Source organism: Falco biarmicus, chromosome 6, assembly GCF_023638135.1.
Source record: "Falco biarmicus isolate bFalBia1 chromosome 6, bFalBia1.pri, whole genome shotgun sequence".
Taxonomy (NCBI): Eukaryota; Metazoa; Chordata; class Aves; order Falconiformes; family Falconidae; genus Falco; species Falco biarmicus.
Window position 1 is genome coordinate 86,641,349 of NC_079293.1, and position 19,784 is coordinate 86,661,132.

The 19,784-nt window shown below is 40.5% G+C and overlaps 1 protein-coding gene across 4 annotated transcripts in view; it reads right to left on the reverse strand.

Moving 5' to 3' along the window:
- Positions 1 to 19,784, reverse strand: part of SMYD3 (SET and MYND domain containing 3) — a 420,179-nt gene that overhangs the window by 18,636 nt on the left and 381,759 nt on the right. The gene's annotated exons all lie outside the window — the stretch shown is intronic.

A 19,784-nucleotide genomic window follows, 5' to 3' on the forward strand; every position in this document is an offset into this window, starting at 1 on the left:
AATGCTGGCTGAATATAAAGGAGAGATTTTTTTCAGGTAACACCACTATGCCTCTTCATGGCTTGGAAACCGGCATGCAATACTTCAAAAGACCAAGGCATGCTTGAACTCTCTGTTTGTAATTGAAAGTAGCTTGTTCACTGAGCAAGCATTTTTCAAGCAAACCCAGGTTTGCTGTACCCCTTGATTAATGAGTGCATTTGTACCTTGGCAGAATAGGCAGGGGGTAAAAAATTCTTAAGAAAAGATTGCTCGAGGAGGAAATAGATCCGTGAAATGAATATTTCAGTTCACACAAAGTAAAGCAGTTCTCAAGATTTCATGCTTTACATGATAACTCCTACCAGTAGCCAGTTTAGTTTGTGAGCTACTGTCTCCAATGGTGAAATGCAACATGTATGTTACAGATAGCAGAACACCTTATGGCACTTTCCATCGATGTAAACCAGTTTCCAGATGTAAACAATGCCACTGATTCTCATGCTAGATGCACAGACTGCCACGGTTACATCACCTTTTGCTAGTGCATGGAACACTATGCTTCTACAGTCTATAAAACAATTTAATGTCAGAATCACAGAATCAAAACTGAGTTTCCAGCGCATTGCTCAGAATGCATAGTACTATGGATTAAAAGATTTTTGTCTCACTTTTTATTCAAACGTTGCTTCCTTCCTATAGTGCTCTGGGACACGGAGTAAAGTTTTATGCTCAGATTTTGGCTCCAAATTATTTGCAATCTCAATCCACCATTTTGTGATCATTTGTTGCCCTAAAAGACTCTGGGATTTTGCAAAATTATACCTAGGCATAGTTACGTGGCCCAGCCACTCGGAGCTTGTTTAGAGCCGTGTGAGATAACAGGTACTCTCCAACTGCCATTTTGCACTGAATTTCCTCAGTACGAGGTTTTGGTTTGTGTTTCTAGATTAGGTCATTGGAGGTTCATGTCCTGACAAGACAAGGATATATTTCTATAGGCAAGATAAGGGATGCACAATTCATTTAAGCTAAAATGCAATGCACTCAGGGACCTACTGACTAAATCTCCAGTGAAAACAGAAATAAAGAGTCCCCAGACTGAAAATACAGGGATACGATACACAGGAACCCAGTTCCCAAAGAATTAGCTAGTTTTCTTCCCACTCAGTGGCTACTGCAGAAAAATACATGATGGGTCTATTGGAAGGTTAACATTTTCTCCAACCATGGGAGTCCCAGCCCTTGTGAGAAGAGCCATGGAAGGGTGTCTGCCTCTCTGGGCCAGACCACAAGTGCAGTGGCTGAACACGACGCTGAAGAATATGGCCATGATATCACCAGAAAAAAAAATAAACCAAACCCAACCAATAAAAACCCCAAACCCAAACAAAATCCAATTCTGGAAGCTGCACAGGAACCCTGTGGAGTTACTTGCCAGGGACCTGACCAGTCCAGCCCTTCACAATGGTACTTGCTCAGGCACCGGGGGTGGATCAGACATTTCATGTCCAGCTTCCTCTCCCTGGAGGGTGTGGGTAGACACCCATCGGCACCACATCGGACAGGAATTCTCTGAAACAATTGGATGAATGTTTACCTTGCACCCTCTTCACTAGGGGCGGCAGGCACGAAGGGAGAGCTACAACTGCACTATCATGCCTAAAGCACATGACTACATGGCTTGTAGCAGTCTAAAATTACGAAACAGTGAGCAACCGCACTTCCTTCTCAACCAAGTGTGTGGAGGCAATTAGCACAGTGATTTATGGTTGAGTGGAGGAGGGGAAATAAGCAAAAGAAACACATGTGGACTCTATCAAGTACTCTTTTTTTCCTGTCAAATGTTAATAGTGTCCCACTGAGCTAAAGAGAGACTGTAATGCTTGGCCCACGGTTCCCAGTAGACTATTTCTGTGAAGTGAGACTCACAGGTCTAGCTCAGAAATCAGAGCAAGCATGTTGGGAAGGGCTTCAGCAAGCTCTTGTGCAAGTGCAGCAGAGCTGCCAGCATAGCTTACGTATGGGTCCTCAACTGCTCTCCTCCCGTGTCCCAGGTCATGCCCCTTTGTTGGCTAAACCACTTTGGCATAGTATTTACTATCAGTTTACCATTACACGTATCAGCTGTGTCTGAGGCAGAACCTCCAGTCTATCTCCCAAGTCATTATTTTGAGCAGTAGGAAATGCCCTTTTCTCCCTCTTTGCAGATACTTGTCTGTTTTCTTCCCTGCTTTCCCCTTCTATTTTTTGTACCTTTCTTTCCTGGTTTCTCTATCCTTACCCTTGCATGTTCTTTCACTGTTCTCTATCCTACCAAGTCAGCTTTTTCCCCTCTAACCTCCTAATGCCATCTTTTTGCTCATAATTTTATATTTCTCCACTGCTGGGTCCTGTCTACCTACATATAACCGAAGTGGTACGTCCTATGGAGGCTAATAGCTCATTTGGGTGGGCTTCATGCAAGAGACACATCTTTAAAGCAACAGTGAGACCACTAACAGCTGTTTCAGAGTGACTCCCTAAACACACTGAAAATTACATGTTAAGACACACAGTGGTGTACTGTGCATAAAGCCTCAGGAAAGCACCCATTGATCTATGATGTGTCCATTAATCTCTGCAGCCTTAAGGGCATATTTCTAAATTGGTACAGGAGGCAGCCATGAAAAGAAATCTGTCAATACTCCTTTGTGAGGCAAAGGAAAACCACATACTGAGTCTTTGCTATCAAATATGAATCCATGGCATGAGGCAGGCATCACAATCTAAAATGGCATTTACTTGCCTCGAGCAAAAACAAAATGTCATTGCTCCATCTGATTTTGCAAAGTAGCACAATGGGACCTCATCATTTGATTGTCAATTTGTGAATTCTCTGAAATATGGCTTAGATATCTCTTGGCTTTCACGGCATCCATTCTGAGGATTTTTGTATCACTTCCAGTTTGTATTTCATGCTGGGCCAGATGCATCTCAACCGAGTGCAGAAACAGGCCTCTGCTAGGGGACAGCTTCTCTCCCAGAAGAAAGGAGATCTCTTCTGGAGTCACCTTGCAGATGCACACCACGGCACTGCAAACTCTGGTAATAAAAGGACTTCACGCTCTTCCGTGGAGCTATACCTTCTTTCTTCACTCATGGCGGTACATCAAGTAATGTTCTTGGTTCACATCCTCCTCTTTTTCATAAGGCTCTGTCAAAGGACCAGCAACATTGCTTCACATGAAAGACCAGCTCTTAGAAGGAGCTCTGCTAATTGTTTACTGGCTTTCTGCCAACTTTTTTTGGCAAAAACTATGACATACCTTACCATAGTCCCTGATATTTAGGGCAGTTTTTTACATCATCCCTCATCAAATGAACAGCTGATGAGAATCGCACCTTTCAATAATAAGGTATATTATTATATTATATTATATATAATATAAGGTATATATATATATTATATATATTATATATATATATAAGGGCTCAGTTCTAGCCCTTACTTGGTTGGTGCTACCATCAACGGCCATCCTTAGTCTGGAATCATCAGATCTGCTCTCATCCAGGTCTGCTACGGATAGGTTAGGGCAGACACACCGATGGCTGAGCTCCTGCTTTGACTTTTCTGAGCAGCTTTGCCCTGCGTGCATTTTACCTCTCCCAGGCATGTTCTAGATCCCATCCTAAAGCAGAATGACCCCTGCTTTGGTGTTTAGGCCACGGTTTTGAGATCTAACATCCCATCACCCTGCCTTAGAAAGCAGCTGGATTATGTTGCAATTTTTTGGTATAATTTCTATTTTACATTAAAAGATAATTATAAGAAAAGGAAACCCAAAGTTACGCATTTCGAAATGCTATCATAGTTTTGAACAGTGCACTTCCAGAACAGAAGTAAGAATGAAGCCCACTTCCAGACACAGTGTTATTTAGCTACAACACAGCAGAAGGCCTGGATAGTTGATCCATGTAAAGCTGCTATAAAGTACAGCTAATGCTAACCATGCAAGTAGGTTTTGCAAAATACCTATCTTTTTTTTTGTTGCTGGTTTGAGGCATGATACAGTAGATTTTTTAAAAAAACTGCGGAGTAGTTACTTATCCATGCCATTTGTTTATGAATAGAGATGAGCCAAGAAGGAAATTTGCTGTGTACAGAAGTACAGACAGCATGAACACTACTGTATAGTACAAGTATTTCCACCATGACATAAGTAGATTTAAAATGAATGTGTACAGATATGCAGATTGCCTCAGCATTTAAAAATATGAGCCCAGACAGATTAAATATAACCATACCACTATTTTTTTTGACTCCTACATGATAGAATATAGATCAAGTCATTTCATATTGTATGTCCTACAATATTATACCACACACAAGATACAACATTTTAAGCCAGTTTCATGTGGTGAAATACCAAAATATGAAATTAAACAGAAAACAACGACTGAAGAAGGCAGCTATCTACCCCTCAACACAAAAGCAATAAATGGAGAGATTACTGGGCTACAGAGTACAGGAATGCCTTGTTCAGTCTCCACACCAGAGCACATACGCTCATTTCTTTTTCTGTCTTCCTTTGGCAGCCTTGGCTTCTTGTTTCGGGAACAGCCAAGCCTTTTCTGAACCCTCCACCACCAAGAATCTTTAAGCTTCTAACACGGCTTGCCCATGCCCAAGGCTCCTTCACTACGTATCTTTCCTGTGGCTTTGCCTGCAAAGGGCTCCCGACAAGACCGCTGTTCTCCACAGCCATCACATTTGCTAACTGCATCATAAGTCTCATGTACAGAGTAGGGTAGCGAACCTGAGAGATAAGCTTGGTACGGTGTACTGAGCTACTCCAGCACATGCTCTCATTGCCAATGGTTTTGTAGCATGGCTCTACAAGCAAAATATTTTTAAAAGCAGTGTATGACCATTTACATGAAGAACAGATTCCATAAATCAGAGTAGTGAATAAAATTAATGCCAATCTGGGCATTTAATACCTGTAAAGCTGCTTACCCAGTGTGTCTTTGTCACCCAGTAACCACAACGCTGCTATTCAATACTTCACTACACGTGTATTACTGCATCACATTTAATTTGAACAATTTAATACTCTGTGAATTACAACAAATCTCTCTACTTTACAGATAAGGTCAGCAACTGAAAATAGATAGATTAAGGACAATATACACATACTTTAAAGAAAGGGTGTTTGCTCAAACCTCAGCTCTGTACTTGGCAGTGTACATGGGGCTATCCCAATGAGCCCTGAGTTGAGTTGATTAGAAATTATGGCTACATTATGAAACACTTTTTGGATTACGATTTCAAATTTTCAGCTTTTATAATACATGGGCAAGCACATTGATTTTCAGCACCAGTTTGGAAATAACTGCAGTTCTTGGGTAGACATAATTATTCTGCACAATACCAGAGTTAGACAGATTGTCTACCTATAGACTTTCAAGGTTAATTTGACTTAATTAATGGTGTGAATTTACAGTAATCACTTCAGCCATGTTGTAGATGCTGTCATTGAAAACTAACAGAGGTATTTCAGATCTGGTTTGATTCATTTCCGAAGTAAATTAGGCCATACTGCATTAAACTGAGAAAAACACAGGTATTTGAAAAGATTAATTAAAACACTTTAAAATCTGTTTGGGTTACTTACCCTTGAGGTAGAAGCATTGCTCAAACAAAACTCAAAAGCCTATGTTTCTTCAGAAAATTGGTCCAAAACGTATGTAAAGATAAAATCCTATGATGAAGATTGTGTAAGTACCTTCTCCTCAGGGTAAAATTTGATGTTTTCTACATTACTTGCTCTAAGTGGACAGGAGGTGGCCAGAAAACTGGTTAACATGGAGAAAAAAAGATTTGTCCTTTCAGATACTAGACAAAATTGGGCAAGGTGCAAACTGGATACAAAAATATATCTTGCCTTATTAGCTTAATAAACTGGTTGTGCTACATTTTGATCCAAAATAGATGGTACAAGAAATACAAATTATGAAGTATTAATCAGAAATGGCATATTGCCCTTAATGTACTAGCAAATACTAAACTACCAACGAACACATAATCAGTTGCTATAGTAATTCTAGTCGCCACCTATGTCTTGAGAATTGTTAAGGGATATGATGAATTCTGTCCTTTACACAACATGCGCTTTCTCATAATCATGTTTAGTGGATTTTCTGCACAATCCCCATGTGCATACTGCATAGATCACACAGTGGCTAATCAGATCCAAATATCTGATTTGAATTTTTATTGAATGCTGACCTTTCCAATATACGTTTCATTTGCGTTTGTATCTAATATATGCATCACGATCTCAGATACTCCACTCTGCTTGTCTTTAACCAGAAGGCAGCACGAAAGCAGTTTACTAGGAAAAAATGGAAGCAGATCAGAAAGAATAAAAGATTTTTAATGCCAAGTACAACAGCTAATTATTGCAAGCCTAAAAACTGGGAGCAATTCTCCCATGTGTATAAGGGCCAGTATAGGTCCTGTACATCAATTAGGCCCACTTAAAGCACATTTTAAAGGCTTAGACAGGATTTATGTGGTGCATAAGCCTGGGGCTGGCTGGCTGCATGCGAGTTTCATCCTCTATGAATATACCTGTCAAGATAGCTGGAATCTGAACATTAAGGAGGTTGTTAGCAAATCGGAATCGGAATTCTCACCTCAATTGTATTTGTCGCTCTTCCCTTTCTCCCAGCAAAACAAAGTAGTTTCACGCACAAAGCAACTGCAAGCAACTGCGGCCCATATACGACATTTTATCATTTAACCTGCCCTGAAGAGGAAGACGGATGGTTCACTCTGAAGAAAAAGATTGTTTCTCTGTCTTTCTCTCTTTAAAGGAAGGGGTTTTAGTGGTACTCAATAAAATTCATTTCTATGTCAGGAAACGTAGGGCAGGACAAATACTGTACTAAGCTCTCAAGATATACAAGCTTTCAATTACCTGTTTTGTTCACATAAATATATGATTTTAAAATGCATGATTAAATTGTATTCTATAAGGAGTTGGATTTTAATCCCTGATGAGCAATTTTTTAGGATTCATGGATTCTTAGTAATTACAGGTTTCTCTATTCCTTTACATTTCTGCATTAGTCACCATTTCTAAGGAAGGTAGCATCCTGAAATCTGGAAACTCTATTTATCCCCACAATTCAACATAAACCAATTCTTTTTGAGACATTAAACATTTTGACAAGTATTCAGTTACTTGGATCCATGCTAAATTGTGAAATAAAGGAAAACCTAATGGAATAATTCCTCATAATACTGGAATTATTCCTCAATATACTGGAATAGTTTCCTCATAATTCCTGGAGAAAAGCCACAGATACTTCAAGTGGTAAATTTGCACTGAAAGCACTACAGAATTCATGCTTTGAGTGCTACTGGACTTTCTCCTATCAGATCCTATCTGATCTATTAATGACAACATATTTGAGAAAACTTCTTTTGGTTTCAGCTTCATTTCTGGACATCTTTCTCTATATATCCTTATGTTTCTTCTCATGCCAAATCACCAAAATATTACATTGCCTCACTGAAATCCCTCTTAGAAAATTCTTTAGGCACTGCGGAATATGCAAAGCAGAACGTGAACCTCTTCCCTCCTGAGGAATCCTCTAGTAACCCCTGCCACCAGGTTTCTGGGGGCAACACTATATTCCGCCCATCTATCTCCCAGTCTGTGCTCTGAGGTCAGTTGACGTCTTCACATGGCACAGCACGGCACTTACCTTAAGGAAGTGCTTAAGCACCTGCTTAATTGACTTCTGCGGGCCTTATGCACATGTCTAAGTCCTTTCCAGAGCTACCTGCACCTGCGTCTAAATAGTTAAGAGATAATCAGCTCTGCTACTATAATTGAACACAACTTTAGAAAACTCTGACATGACAGTAAAAGCGGGATTTATCCCAACGGTATATTCACGCTGTCAACTTTAGATGCCTGGACGGGGAGTTTCCCAGGTTCCCAGTATAGGCAGTGCAGAGTCCAGGGCTCCTTGAGAAGGAAATTCAGAATACCTAGCTCACCCTGCTGAGTATTCCCCAGCACTAATAATTCAGGATCATCTCATGAGCTCAGTTTTCTGTCATGTGGACCCAGACTCCTAACTGTGGGGCCATTTGTGCCACACTTTGATTCTCCAAATTGAAATGAGGATACAGAATGACCGATTTTGCTTGTAATTTACTAATCTTTGAAATATATGGGAGGCTTCAGAACAGTGCATTTCTATAGGAACAACGTGCTTCCAAAAAGAGAAGCGACCTAACTGCAAACCTCCTCCTATAAGTATGTTATACATATATACATATATATATATACAAACTTCATCAACGATCGCATTTAAGAAATGCCGTAACAGTAAATGTCTAGAGACTAAAAGCACAATTCTCAAAGGGCCACGATTTCTAATTTCTTTGGAAAACAGACACAATCTACACCATGAAAAATTTAATCGTGCTTTAATTACCAGTCAGCTGAATAGCATGAGATATGTATGCCTTCATTTTTTAATAACTTCTGCCACTTCCAGCAAATTGTGGAAAGAAATAATGGATGCCTTGAGTATTCCTTCTGTCTGCTTCTACCAAAATAAAAAGTAAAAAATTCAAAATGAAGATTCAAATTCTTCTGGATTAGTCATAATCCAGGAGGAGCACTAGCAATAATGAATATGGATATACAAACGCAGCTGCAGCGTTCGCATCAGTGGCAAGGTAATGCAAAAAATTTGCCCCTTTGGTCGAGTTCTGCTACATTAAACTGATAAAAAGCTCTTGGCTGGCTGACTCAAGGTTGCTTCTTTGTTTTATAAGGTCAGAGCTTTAGCATTTGAAAAACAGTTCGTATATTGCAATATTTACCTCATTTCCTTCTACAGAGATGTTATAATCATTCAGGAATAGCACAGAATATTGCATATAAAGAGAAATGCTTATGAATAAAAACATACTAGCGTTTTGAAGGATTTTATTAAATGGGTGTATAGCCAAGGACAAATGTTAGGCTGGATGCAGTACAGTCTAGCCAGGCTTTTATACCACACCCCACATGCAGTGGCATCTGAACAGCATACAAATAGGCAATACGTTGACACAGTCTTTCTAGTGCTTAAATCTTCTCATACCTGAAAACCAACTTATGTTTGAAAAGGGTTCATGTTCAGAGTACAGGGAAAGAGGCAAACTGCTGTGTCCTCATTTTGGCCTCAGCGTCTTTTGTTCCTGCTGACTTCAAGCACAGGAGAGCTTCCTAAGTATAAAAGTCTGGCTGAATTATTTAATTCCATACATAACATTGGGGAATTAGTGAGAAGAGGAAGTCTGTGATAAGGAGAAATTATTTGTCTATCCATGCTCATAGAAAAAGGATGGAAGGAAAATATATGCGTGAAGCATCGTGCTCGTTGCCATCATAGATTTGTTCGACCACAGGACACATGCATTAGCTGCAAATGAACATTAGTTATAAATGTAAATATCCCTCTGGGGATGAGGGAATTTTATCTTTGGTAAATCTGTATGAATCACAGTAATGTGGACTGCATTTTTTTATTATTATTATTGTTGTTGTTATTGTTATTATTTCTTAAGGGAGGAGTTAAATAGTGATACAGATTATCTGGAGAACCAGTGCTGCTCACTGTGATAAATCCTCACTGCTGCTTTGCTGAAAAGATACATCACATGAGAACATTTGGCCTCTAAAGATACAGTACTGTCAAAACTGAAATATCAAAATGCTCCCACTTTGTTATCGCATCAGGAATCAATATTACACTGAAAGTGTAAATGAGGCAGAACCAGGTATTATAATTAGCAAATTACAGAGGAGAGTAAAGACCTTGAAAGGAACACCGTATTTTCTCCATATTCCTTATGCCATATTAACCTACGCAGCATTTTAAATGTCTTGTTGTGATGAAGAGTAATCATGAAAACCAAGAAAAAAAGCACACGCTTAACTATGGACCTATGCGCCTATTAAAGCATAGTTACCCAGCTTGACAATTCAGTAGATAAGGAACATTCACTGGAAGCTAATAATTTTGAGCTGCATCTTGCATGTTTATATATGTTTAAAGCCCTTACGTTTCTCCTGCATTTATTATCATGAAGACAGAGTATAAAATAAAAAAATCTGCTATGGTTTTATTTTTTTAATTGTGAAATGTGGGCTTCTTCATATAAGAATATTATTTTTTTAGAATAAGAAGGTGGAAAGCCTTGATGTATCAGTGGCATTTTAAAGTCTGACTAGAAGTTACAGGGAAGTTAATATTAGTCATTGCTTTCTTATTGTTGCACTACTTTGTTCCCACAGGTTTTCTATAAACAGCATGAATTTGCATAGGTAGTACGGTGCTGGAGGAAGAGATTAGAGCATGGATAGCTGAAGAACTGTTACATGAGAAGTCAGGAACATTAGCTGGTGTAGCACAAGTGTTTCTTAGAGGGTTTGCATCAGAGAACAGTATTCTTTCTGAGTGCTTGCTCTCTTTCCCCTGTCTGGGATGACTAATCACAAAAGCACTGGTATTAAATCAGTTAGCAGAGCTGAAACCCAGTGAAATGTGTCAAAAGTAGATGAATTTAACCTTGCAGTATTCAAGGAATGGAAACTATACCCTGGGGCACATTAGAGAAGTACATGGATAGTAATTATCTAAAAGGAGATAACCAACGTGGATTTAGAAAGGCAAGAGCCTCCCTAACTAATCTACTTGACCTTTATCATGAGGCTAAAGACGAGGCTGATAATGGGCTCTGCAAATAGAAGTGTATTTGTATTTTCAGGAGGTCATGTGGGCATACACAACAAATAGATGAAAGGGGTGAAAAGAAAATAGCTTTATAAAAAACTCTTGAAAACCCTCCGTCACCCACCAAAGCACAGGCAGACACAACTGCACGGGAGCATCTGTTGGCATCAGCCACAGGGCAAGTTGCCCAGTAATGTAAATGGGAACCAGGCAGCACAGTTCCATGGGTGCCAACGGTCCATCTACATTTAAGTAAAGGGGAAAACTCTGTATGATCTAGAGAGATCTCTGTATAGGTCAAAATTTGATTTAACAAACTAAGCAGCTATAGTATATGAAATCCCTTTCTATGCTCAGCCTTTCTTTTTTCATTTCTTGGCTTGGTTTTTTTTTTTCTTCTTTTTGTCCAGACAGCAGATGAACCTGGGGAAGGCAATGCTGGAGAAGGGTAACAAAGGTAAAGCTACTTTCAAAACCCCCTGCCTTTCTTGAAACCGCTCTTCTAGCTTATGCCAGCCTGCAGATGCTTTGGGTGGGGAATGCTTGGGCCATAGCAAAAGTCTGCCTTCTGACAACCACATCCAAAGCCCACAGAAATTAATGGGGTTTGGATGATCTCGCAATTTCACATCCCTCTAACCAGGCACCAAGGTGCTCAGGCATCCATTTGAGTTGGAGCAGCCAAGCTTTAGTGAGCTGATTGTTTCCTCATTCCAGCACCAGCTAAGCAGGGGAGGTGACTCCCCTCACTTCTTGGAAGATGGAAAAGATCTTCTAACTTGGTTGGAGAAATGACAGTTTATGAAAGGAGGACTTTGTGTGACAAGAACAACCTCTTCCTTGGGGAAAAAAGAAGTCAAGTTATAGGGTCTTTATCCTTTTTCCACACTGGAAGGAGCACTGGTTTTCCATCTCCTGTAGTAAAAGGAGAGGCCACCAGTGATGATACACATTTGTACTCTCAAGTTGATGAGGTGATGGAGAATAAAGAAGAAATTACAGAAATACACACACACACATATACACACCCCAACTCATTCTTCACTAAGGAACAGAGAGTGGAGTCAAACAAAGGAAAATAAACAGGTTGGAGTCAAAGAAGCAGTAAGGAGTGTAAGAAGAATGTGGGAGAGGAAGGAACCTGATCCGAAACACCTCCCTGAGGTTAGCAAAAAGAATCTGAACCAAGGGATCCTAGAAGATCCATACTGCCTTTAACACCAAATGTTCACAGGTCTTTCGACCCCAGAATGAAAACAAATTATTCCTTCCTGGAACATTTTCTCCATCCCACTGCTTTCTCTACTGAGCAGCCAGCAGCCATTGCCAGCTCTGCTCCGCAGGGTGACGGCCACCCTGGCACCTCCACTTGCTGGTTCCCTCCTTTCTGGCAGCCAGGCTGATGACACACACCCGAGCCAGCAACCTTGCGTGGCAGTGGGTGCAACTGGGGAATCAACCCAACTCTCTCAGGTCTAGTACCAGGCTCTGCAACCTGGAAAGGCTCGTTTACTGCCCTGACCTCCCCCACAGGTTAACTAAGACATTTGAACAGCTGGATTTTTACTTTAATCACTGTTGCTACTGGTACCGCTGGATCCAGCACAAACACATCACCGTACTATCTTCTTGGCTTTTTTTTCAGAATGAATTGCTTAGATGGAGTATTTTAGGTAGCTCAGGGAAGTCAGAAACCACTCAGAATGTGTGAAGTACCAGGGTTGGGAACACAGAAGAGAGGTAAACTACATCTGTAAACTAGACCATATGGCTAAAAAAAATAAAATGAAAAAATAAAAAAAAATCTACAGATTTTCATTTATATATATATATACACAGAAATTCATTTGTTGTCACACAAAAAATACATTTGCAAACATTTTAAGTATTTGACAATCTAAATAGTATCTGGAAACGTACACATTGCTTTTTTTTCCTTCTCATTTCAGAAGCGTGCTAGAAGCAGCACAAAATATTCTGTTCTTTGCTACGAAGTGGAACATACTTGCCTGCATTTTAACTGAATTGATCAGGTCCCTGATTTTGTTTCACAGTCAATGACAACTTGAATTCTACTGAAATAAATATTCATAGCGTGCATATTCCAGTCATATGTGTGAATTTGTTAAGTTAAAGCTTGTTTCCCATAATTTAAGCTATTAGTAAGGATTCCAAGATGGCTTTGTGCTTGTGCAGAAACTTGCAGCAGAAATATCTCCATTTTTTAACACCAGCACTTGGCTGGAACTGACTTAATGCTCAGCTAGTATGGGAGAAAGCATTTTTACCTGAGGGATAAAAACTGAGCTTTGGGTTTTAAAGGTTCACAATACAATCACGAAGTAAAATATTCTAAAATATTCTAAAATACATTAATTTTAAAAACTCCACTAAAAATAAATCTGAGAAAACTGCAAATATGCTCATGGCTGTTCTGAAGGCAAAGGAGAAATGAATTTTGGGAAACAAATTAGTTGTTATTCATTACTTTCTTCACTTTTGTCATCATTTGCTCTGTTCAGACCCAATTCTAATATCAGTGACAGAGGCCTGTAAGCTCTGGCTGAGTTGTCATGTTGTGTGGGACTGGCACGTGTTCAACTGCTGAAAAATTGTTACTGGGAACTACAAAATGCAAGACACTCATATATCCTAATGTAGCCATTCCCAGGATTCCTTGAGGTTGGTTTGGCTTACGCAAGGGACACACTTTGATTAAAATAACTCCATTTTAAATGTTGGGAAAGCATCCAAAGGTGACCTTTGTTCGCAGCAGGGGCACCGTCCGGGTAGTGGAAGGGGAGATAGTATTTGGGGGTAAACACAGAGGCAGGAAGGAAAATCCTGTGCTTCTGCTTGTCATCTGTAGCTTGCCTTCCAAGAGAAAAAGGTGGGCATTTGGTAAAGAAAACACACGCCTGCAGCAAAGTGGGCAGGGGTGGGAAAGTATCCTGGCATGGGTAGGAAAATGGGGAAATAGGTAGATAGTGTTTGGTGTTACATGAGACAGGGAAATGAGTGCCCAGTGCCAGGTGGGAAAGAGTGACTCCTGGAGATGTGGCAGCTGCCATAAGTGTCTTTGCAAAAAGAAGACAATGCAGCATTGCAACCAGTAAACTTGATTAGCTAAAGCTATCTAATCAGTGCTAGGGTACCTAACAAACCGAGATGTTCAATTGTCACTGCTCGGTTACACTAATAGGAGAAACACCCCACCCACCCATTTTTCCCTACACTTTCTCTCAAGCTGCCCTTCACACCTGGAAGAAGCTTCCTATAAGCATCCATAAAACTATTTCATTAGCTTTCAGCAAATCCCTCACTAAAACCGTTCCTTATCACAGGTCCTGGATAACGTCTAGATTATGTGGGAAGCGGTAACATGCCACTCATGCCCACCAGTAGTCAGACTGTCTAAGGCTGGACAGGAGTGATGTCCTGATCATACTGTACCTTATTGTCAGCCTGTCCTTCCCTGACCTGCTGGCTTTATCTACTTCTGTGACAGCTCAGGAAAAGAATCCCTTTTTTAGCCTGATAACAAGATTTATGGAGCCATCATCTGTCTGCCAGTTCTTCTTTAGTAAATTCCAAATCCATTGGCCAATTTTAGCTAAATTTGGCAGTGAAGCAGAAATCTCAAAGATGGTTCAGCACTCTAAAAAAACCAAGATAACAGAAGGTAAAGATACCAATACTACATTCCCCATGGTAAAGAACAGTGTGAGCTCGCCTCGAGATAGAGATGACGGAATGCATGCAGGAAAAGTGTTATAAATTCTCCACTCATGGGAAACTCGGGCTTGTGCACTATAAAACCCATTATGCTGCCTCTCTAGTGAATTCTCTGATGTGTAATAAGTAGTGCATGAACACCGTGGCATAGCTATCATTCAGTCAATCAGCATAAAAAGCCAGTCAATCAGAGATAAAAATCTAATAGCTCATTTAGTTCTGGGGGCCAGTGAGCAACTTGCTTGTCGTATTTTTCCTTTTGAGCTCTGTCGCTTCCCAGAGCTTCTTACAGCCAGAAATTGCCCTGGTGCTCCTCACAGGTACCATGAAAGTCTTGAGTGTTAACAAGCAGTGAAAGGCTACAAGGAACACACTGAGCTCAGCTCTGAAATCCTGTGAATAGACGAGTCCACAGACCGCAGGTTTCCAATATGCTCGTTGCACATGTCTGCAGCCCACTTGTCTGTATGCTTGTACATTTAGGGATAGCACTTCAGGGAAATCTGTGGCTTACAAAAGGCAAACATTTAAATGCAAAGAAGAAAAACAGATCTCCTGAGCGACCGTTGTTAGCAAGCTGCCTTCAGGAGGAGAATAAACCAGATAACATTCTATGAAGCGCGTCTATTTAATTTTTTTTTTTTTTTAAATAAGGTAGTCTTACTAGACACAGAGGGCTGGATGTATCTTACATAAATATCACTGGACTCTGGTCGCTGCTATGATCTGTATCAGCAAAAAGTTAAAGGTCATGATAGCTTGGCCAAAGGGCACGCATAGGATGGTGTCAGGGATGAAACAGGGCAACATGCAGTGACACAGAAGGCAGATCATGTACAAAATTGGGGATATTTTCACACTAGACAAGGAACAATAGCAGCAGCTATTAAAAACAAAGCAGTACAAAAAGGGCTTGCTCCTTCAGACTGTGATGAGCCATCTCCAGCACCTTCAATATCAAATATCATGCCAGCATCAGTCAGTGGCTGGATTCATTCTCAATAACTATTTAGACTTACACTACACACCAACTTCATTTTTCTATCACTTCAAGTTCGATAGCATCATTACCTCTGGTCCCTCTGATCCACCACCCTGTACTGAAATCACTGAAAACCAAAAGCTGTGAAAGGGGATAAGAGGGCAACAGTCATGCAGGTATCAATCTTCACAAAACTGGATACACAATCTTCAGATGTGTATTACTGCAGCCTTACAGCAGCCTTCCAGTACCTAAAGGGACATACAACAAAGCTGGAGAGGGGCTTCTTACCAGGGCACACTACTAGGACAAGCGGGAATGGTTTTAAGCTGAAAAAGAGGATTTAGATTAGATATTAGGAAGAAACTCTTCACTATGAGGGTGGTGAGGCACTGGCACAGGCTGCCCAGAGCAGCTGTGGATGCCCCATCCCTGGCAGTGTCCAGGGCCAGGCTGGACAGGGCTGGGAGCAACCTGGGCTGGTGGCAGGTGTCCCTGCCCATGGCGGGGGGTTGGAGCTAGATGGTCTTTAAGGTCCTTTCCAGCCCATCCTATGGTTTTGGCCCCACATAATCTCCACGTAAAAAAGGTTTCTAAGAAATGTTAGAGTACATAAATATCAGCTTATTAAGGACTGCCATTCAAAAAAGACCATCATATATGACAAATTCCTACAGTGCACAGTATGCTCTCCAAGACACAGAAAGTAATGTAGTCAGACAGTTTCAAAATTATTAATCAGAAGTTCCCTTTCCATTTCCCTGAACTCTCATTCAGTAATTTTCTTCACTGACGTTAAGTTAAAGAGTGATAATTCAAGAAAAAAGACTTGATAATGGTGGGGTTTTTTTGCATTATTCAAAAACCTTTTGCTTAGTAGAAGAGGGTGCATTACACAGAGAAGAGCATTCCATTGATGCCTCACAAAATCTTCTTTGCTTTCCAAATCACTGCTTTGTCTGGGTTACATGATAAAATAATTTGTAATCTCCATCAGACCGTGAAAAGCAGGTATCTTCACCAATTGAGAATAAAGTAAAATTGCAAAATGTGGCTGCACTAAAATTAAAGAGCAGGTGATGCTTTATTGAACTCAGAAACATCTGTCTACATATCGTAACAAAAACTCCTACAGTGAACAGTCACCAGTGCAGCTTTCTTACTTTCAGAGATGTTTGCCAATTTAAAAATGATGTACATGAAAGAGAATCAGGTCTTGAATTCATGAAAGTGTATTTGCCCCTACAGAACTGAGGAAAAGAAACACACTACGGGATGCACACGCTGGATGACAATTGTACGTGCGTGTGACTGCCTGTACTCCCAGGCATGGGAGAGAGAAGGATGTCACTGCATTGCTCCCGGATAATGAACCATCTAGCAATAAATTCTTCCAGCTGACTTTTCCCAGAGATCCTCATTGCAGATGCAAAAGACATGGAGATGGAAACAAGCAGCAGCCACTGGAGATGGAAACAAGCAGCAGCCACTGCACCGTGGGTTGGGGAGTGCAAGGGAGAGGTCAGGAGAGCAAGTTTCCCACCCGGCGTGCGAGGCTCGACAGCTCTGAAGGTCTGGGGACACCTACATAGGGCTCACCCACAAGCCCTCCACAGCCGAGGGATCCACAACCAGCACAAGAGATGAGACTCTAGCCCGAACAAAGCCAAGGGAATTTCACCCATAACTACAACAGTGCCAAGTATTCCACCTGATCGCTTTGAATTTTTTCCAAACACATTAACAAAAGATGGTGTTTACTTTGATATATAAAAGAATGGAGACTTGAAAAACTCTCTCAGCTTCGCTCAGGCAGTGTAGTGAGAACTGCTGTGTATGCAATGCCTTTTGCTCCCACATAATGTTCAAGGAACACTGAAGTTGCACACAGGATTCAAGATTTTCATTGTTTTTAAAAATTTCACCCCATCTTTACCATGGTAATTTTTTTGCTCCGTACATTAGCTATAAAACAAAATAATTTAGATAAAACATATCAACAATTCTGTAGCAGAAAAAGCAGGAAGGAAACCAAATGTTTCCATTGATACATTTTTGTATCATACATAATTGCACTGATGCAGTGTACATTCTGTTAATCTAAAGCATTCATTGAGAAGTGACATCACAGAGTACCACATCTGCAAAATGCAGATGCTGAGCTCTGATGACATTATTTCTAAGAGAAATACGGGCCCTGAATAAGCAAATATATTGGCTGCTATTTACGGCTCTCTTTCACCTTCTTTGTAGCTTTTCCCTTTCCCCAACGGGGGCGAGAGATGGCCGAGGTTCTGCCCGTAGCTGTGCCACCGAGGTGAGCCGCGGAGTAAGAGTTCAGCTGGTTGTGGGAGCGCCCAAATTTACCAAACTCCTTGTGGCTGGTTTACGCTACCACAGTAAGATAGGTGTGAAGCTTTTTCCTCACCACCAGGACATTAAAACCTCCTTTTTTGCTATGGGGACATTTTGGTGTCTATTAATATATTTGAACATGAGCTTAAACTCCTTCCCTTTCTAGGCACTCTGTATGTGACCTCTTATTTCCTATAAACTTGTAGGAACTTTGTACGCTTGCCATCTCCGTCTCATGCAAGTTGCTAGGTAGCACTAACAAGCAAAGGCACAGACGACACAATCATAGAAGCCTCACTGACAGCAAAATGTCTTTAATTTCTTAACAGTTGCTGCAAGAACAAGGACTCACTGGGACAATGCATGGCATTCTTTCAGCATGCTTCTGACTCCGGCCATTCTGCTCTCTCGTGCTCTGGGCAGAAAGAACATGGTACACGATTGCTGGGGAAAATGGAGGGGGTTGCTCTGGGGTTTTTTTGCCATACTTTGCATAGTCAGGATTCCCTTAGGTTTGAAGAGGTACGACTTTTATTGAGCTTTGCAAAAGCAGGCTAAGGATGTGTCCTCCTACCAACAGCACATGCAAACCAGCTCAATACAGTATTATATACTATACCCTGAAGAACACATAAAATGTAGTTTTAAAGTTAACTGGAGACTACAGCACACATAATTCACAAGAGTAGAATTATATTTCCAGAGACACATTTTTAATATTATTTCTTATTCTGCTCACCCCAGGCAAATTTCTCACAATCAGCTGAAACAAGATCTCTGCTACAGGTACAGAAATTCTGCACTACACAGAAAGCAAGTCGTTAGAAATCCACATCCTCTTTTTTATTTTGGGAGAGGCATTGATTTGATTGCTTTCCAAAATTGAAAAAAAACACGCCATGCTTCTGAAAACCTAGCCCTTCTTTTGATTCAGTTAAGCTGATTTAGTTCAGTATAAAACAATAGGATAAACGTCAGCGTAGGCTGTCTGCAAATTCTATCCCAAGGTTCAACTTGGTGTAAATTATGGAACACAAAACCTGAATTGCCACTGCCACAATGGCATGCGAGTCAAAATCCACAAAGCAGTGACTGTGGTGAAGCTCTGCACAAATGGTAAGGGTCTTCCAGATCTTGATATGGGGTTTATTATTTCTTCAGATTAGCGAGTGGTGGAGCTCAGAAAGTCACCATTCAGGATACAGATGTGACATCTCCCTTACACTATGTACATACCCTAGCAGAATTCAGCTTGCAACTCTATCCATTGTCTGCAGGGATTTACAGTATGCTTCAACAGATCTGTAGGATGCTTAACATTTTTCTATCAAATGTTACAGAATTGTATGCCATTTCCATAAAATTCTACCTCATTTTTATAGATGCTATTGAATTAAACTATAATTTTAAGACATGCCTGCTACGGACTTAATTTTTGATTGTATTGTAATGAGACTCCAACATCTTATTCTTTATGTTGTCACAGTATACTTCACTTTTCTTTCTCCAGCTCCTTAGGATATATCCACAATGATACTGTACTTTTTACTCACCTCATTATTTTAGGAGAGGAGCACACCTTTTAAGTCAAGCCCCTTCCTGATGAGTTTCTGTGCACCTACTGATGTTGGGTTCTGCACCTGCAGCTACTGGCACCTTACTGAAAATCCAGGCCTTTGTTTATTTAGGTTAAAACAAGGAAGCATCCAACAAATCTGATAGAAGCTGCACGCTTTCATGAATCAGTCTATTTTACAGGTTCCATCTGCTCTTAAGTGCTTCCCAGAGAACAAACACTGTGTCACTATACTGCATATTTCCATTGCACTATCCCAAACACACTTAAGCTGCTGACAGATTAATGCTTAGTTCACTTGTGGCATACATTCTTGGGTTCTTACACATGTTCTTATAAGGAAATGGAACTCACAAAGCACTTAAT